Source organism: Bison bison, unplaced genomic scaffold (assembly GCF_000754665.1).
Source record: "Bison bison bison isolate TAMUID 2011002044 unplaced genomic scaffold, Bison_UMD1.0 scf7180017864213, whole genome shotgun sequence".
NCBI lineage: Eukaryota > Metazoa > Chordata > Mammalia > Artiodactyla > Bovidae > Bison > Bison bison.
The window spans coordinates 9,867,616-9,872,446 of NW_011494785.1; the positions used below are offsets into that span (position 1 = coordinate 9,867,616).

The 4,831-nt window shown below is 49.8% G+C and overlaps 1 protein-coding gene across 15 annotated transcripts in view; it reads right to left on the reverse strand.

Moving 5' to 3' along the window:
- The window catches only part of FOXN3 (forkhead box N3), a 426,281-nt gene that overhangs the window by 99,975 nt on the left and 321,475 nt on the right, over positions 1-4,831 (reverse strand). The window lies entirely within an intron of this gene.

The window sequence follows — 4,831 nt, forward strand, 5'->3', positions numbered from 1 at the left end:
GGTTTGAAGGGCTTTTCGAGAAGAGCGGGGAGGCGGGGTCTGCCCCCAGGACCGCCAGTGGTGCCGGGCGGGCTTCCCCAGGGGACTCCAGCCCCATCCCCGCCCGACACACAGAGACAGAGAGCAAAGGTGAGGCCGGGCCCACGCGGTCAGTGGTTAGAGCTGCGGAGGCAGCAGCTTCTCTCCGAACAAAAGCCCGTGCGGAGCTCGGGGGCCTGCAGAGCCCACGAAGGCCCCAGGCAGGCGGACGTGGAGGATCCGAGGCCAGGCGGGAACAGGAGCAGGGATGACCCGCACGGTGGAGGGAGCGCCTGCCCGGGAGCAGAGGAGGGTCAGACCAGGGCGGCCTCTGACTAGGGGTCGCTGGCCCACTAAAATAATTCAACCACGGCTGACGTTTAAATGAAGGAACCTAATTTTCAGTCTGAACGAGTGAATGGAATACGTGTGTATATGTGTGCAGGGGGACAAGGGTTGGGGCTCGGGAGTTCCAAAAGGGGAAAAAAACACACAGACACACACATAAAATACCGTTTTCATTAAGAAAATAAGTTGTTATTACTAATACCTAAGAAATTTTAATTTACCTAAGAAAATTTAATACTATGGCCACCTGATGCAAAGAGCTGACATTTGAAAAGACCCGGATCTTGGGAAAGATTGAAGGTGGGAGGAGAAGGGGACGACAGATGAGATGGCTGGATGGCATCACTGACTCAGTGGAGATGAGTTTGAGTAAACTCTGGGAGTTGGTGATGGACAGGGAGGCCTGGTGTGCTGCAGTCCATGGGGTCGCAAAGAGTCAGACACGACTGAGCCACTGAACTGAACTGAAGAAATTTTAAAACGTATTTCACAAGGACACCCTATTCCATACTCTGTAATAAGTTATAGGGGAAGAGAGTCTAAAAAGGAATAGATATATGTATATCTGGGCTTCCCAGATGGCGCTAGAGGTAAAGAACCTGCCTGCCAATGCAGGAGGCACTGGAGACTCAGGTTTGATCCCTGGATAAGGAAGATCGCCTGAAGGAGGGCATGGCAACCCACTCCACTCTTCCTGCCTGGAGAATCCCATGGACAGAGGAGCCTGGTGGGCCACAGTCCATGGGGTCACAGAGAGTCAGACATATGTGTATGTATAACTGAAGCCTTGCTGTATGCCTGAAACTAACACAACACTGTAAATCAATCATACTCCAACCAAAAGGCTTTTTTTAAAGATAGTTTAAAAAACGTATTTCACACCCAGAGATCATCACAGAGACACGCAGAGACAGGCAGAGGGGACAGCCGGGGACACCTGTCAGCTGGCCACTCCTGAGGGCTCGGAACGAGCCATGCTCATCTGTTGGGCTCCATCCTGGGTCCCCTTTAAACAAAGGGCTGGTCCCTTCTGGCGCTCAGCTAGGTGTCTATTGTACAAGATCTGAAGTGCTCTCTACCCGCCGAGACTGTGAATGTCCTAAAATTGTCTCTTGCAGCCTAAATGGCATTTAAAATAAATACTGTGAATTGATGAAATGACCAATTATGTTAAGTACCCGTGCCTGGTGTAATCCAAACCAAATCTTAGCCCATTATCCTCAAAACCGTGAGATGAATCAGCAGGCCCTCTTGCCAGTGACCCTGCAAGAACCAGATCCCAGAGGCCGCACTGGCAGCACCTCCAGCGCTTCCAGTTGATTCCTGCAATCAGTTTTACGCTGGAAAAAAATAACTGTGCTGCGTCCCTGCTCAACAGCTCAGAAACCAAGTGGCCACCAGACAATGCACACCAGCTCCCACTGCGACCACTAGGCTACTGGGTTCCACTGGGCTCAGGCTTGTCCTTCCATTACTTCCTCTTTGGAAGCTTTTCTCCTAAGACACACCCTGGAGTGCCTGAGGCATGACTGCAAAGTGCCCACAAGGCCCTGTTTCCACGCTGGGAGCCCCGCAGCGCTCTCAGCCTGTCCTCTCGTGCCCGCGGGCTCCGGTGGTTCCCCCTCCGGGCGCTGCACCACTCTGGGCACCACCCCCCTCTAACCCTTTCTCCAAGGCCTTGAGCAAGTGTCAGCTCTCCCAGGAAGTGGCGGCCCCATGTGCCCTCCCTCCTGACAAAACCAAGGCTCAGCCCTTGAAGTAACTGGCCTATCTGCTCCTTCTGCAGCTTCTAGATTCCTCCAGTCTCAGCCCCTAGGGCCAGGCCACAGAGCAGGTCCTCCCCGGCCCGGGGCAGCCTGGTTCCGCTGGTTCTGCCTGTCATCAGGGCCGACGGTCACAGCTGGGCTTTGCTGGCCGGCCACTGGGTCCGTGTGTGACCAAGCTTCACCTTCTACTCTGCTCCTAGAACTCAGCTCTTTAAGGCATCTTCTTGGCCTGCTGTCCCTATGCCTGCGACTGATCCTAGTAACAGAGTTCTCTCCCAGCCTGATTATCCAGGAAAACATCTTCCTGCTTCCCACAGACATTAAAAGAAGAAAGTGGACATATACGGAAAATATCAAGTACAAAGACGAGAAAGCGGCATAAATCGGCTACGCTTTCTTCTACTTGATCCTAAGCTAAACCTTCCGCTGGCATGACTGGGCAGCTCCCTTCTTTCTCTGCCCCTGTCTTTACTGTGAAACTTTTGTTCGTGAACATCAGCAACTTCTTAATGAGCACTGTCCACCAAAGAAACCCCGACATACAACGAATATCTACAGAACAGGAGCAGGCTCACAGACCTAGCGGGCAGACTTATGGTGGTCAAGAGGGAGGGGAGAGGCTGGGGAGGGAGGGACCTGGAGTCTGGGACGGGCAGGTGCGAACTGTGACATCAGGATGGATCAACAGCCAGGTCCTACTGTAGAGCAAGGGACTCCACTCAATATCCTGTGAGCAACCACAATGGAAAAGAATATGAAAAATGTGTATATATAGATTCAGAACCAAATCGATTTGTTGTACAACAGAAACTAATACAACATTGTAAATCCTTAATAAATACCTTAATAAAATAAAAAGGTATTAATTTAGAAGAATACACATAGTTTTAAAAATCTTACCATGATGTAAGTGTCTCGCAAACTCTTTATACAGATACAGCAAGTGAAGAAACAGGAAACACCATTAATAAATCTCCACCCACTCCCAAATTCTCACCACGATCCTGATTTCCACATGTACAAAAAAATTAATAGGATGTACTGAATTGGATGTGGATTCAACAAGCATCTGAAATCTGTAATAATTCAATTCTCAATGCCTAAGAGTAATTAGGAATGTTTAACCCTCTAAAGAACAGAAACGATGTCTACCACCCAATGAGACAGAATCTCACAATGAAATCGCTCAACTTCAGAAACCATATCAATTTTTCCCTCATGCATGTGCCGCGTAGAAATAACCAAACACTAACATGCTTAGAGCAAATCTTCCCTAATGTGGAACTTAATGAATAAAAACCCTGTAGGAAAATGCTCTCAGTAAATAAAATCACTTTTGTGAAAACAATCCAACCATGAATGACATTCATATCATTGCTACAGGTCTAGAGGAAAAATAAAGATGCATACAACTTTGAAATCCACTCGAGAAAACCCAAAGGCTCATCATTTACACTTTCTGAAGGCAGCGTTGAGTATATATTTTTTAAATTATGTCAATATTTGAGAGTGAAGGCATTTTCCAATTTTTTTCTTAAATAGGATATCTATAACGGTTATTAAAATCAGAATTAACCAGACCTGCCTGCCTAAATTTCACTGGGATCAAGCAAAGACACAAAGAAGTCTTAAGTCCCCAGTTTCGCAGGCTATATTAAAAAAGCATGCAATTGTATGGCCTTGAGAACAACTTCACAAAGGTGACGGCATCTCTCACAGCTGCCTGAGCCACTCTAGAAACCTGAAGTTAAATACCTCTTTCCTTAGCTGCATTTCAGTCTGCTCTCCCCCGCATGGCTGACCCTCGGCATGTACTTTTAAGAAAAAGAGGCTTAGCAGCTCTCAACCAACCAAGGTTCACTGAAACTCCTCAACCTAGAGCCCAGGACAGGTCCGAAGCTCTTGGCACCAGCAACCCACTTGCTTCGGGTCAGTGGTGCCCCTGTGAGGCCCAGCCAGTCAAGAGAGGCTAGCGGCAAGGCCAAGTCAAGACCCTCAGGGGCAGCCGACTCCAGCCGGTCTGCAGGGCAGGCATTCTGAACGGTCATCTCCCCAAACACTTTCTCAAAGTAGACAGCAGGCATCTTGCTATCTTTAGCCACATAGTCTTCTTTGACTGTGGCCATTTCTAAAGATGCTTGACAGCAAAATTAGAGATGAAAGGCAGTTTGAATTCCTTGAGCGCACGGGATAGGAAGTTGTCAGGCAGCTGAGGACGGAATGGACAGCAGGGAGAACGCCCCGCTGGGCCCCCCGCAACTGACGCCTGCAGGGACACGAGGTACGGGTGTGACCTCTGAACCTCCGAACCCACCACAGTCACCCTCTGGGCACCCGTGGATGTCGGACAGCAAGCAAGAAGTGCATCTCCACGAGGCCCGAGCGCCCAAACACCCACAGCATTCCTCGGAGCCCAAGCACGGGCAATCCGTAACGGGGTTTGACTGCGGTTTTCTCAACCCATCTCTCACCATGACATCATTATGCGTAATTCCAATTTCACCAAAGCAAGCCAAGCGCTTCTCGAATCTGACCAGTGACGACAGACCAAAGAAACCGTCTCATCTCAGACCAACGAGTCACAGCAACCAGGAGACAAGGGGAGGACAGAAGAAAGAGACGTGGAGACACAGGGCCACCCCACAGGAGTCACCCAGGCAGGGGGCAGGAGTCCCCCTCTGCGAGGAGGGTGGGGGCGC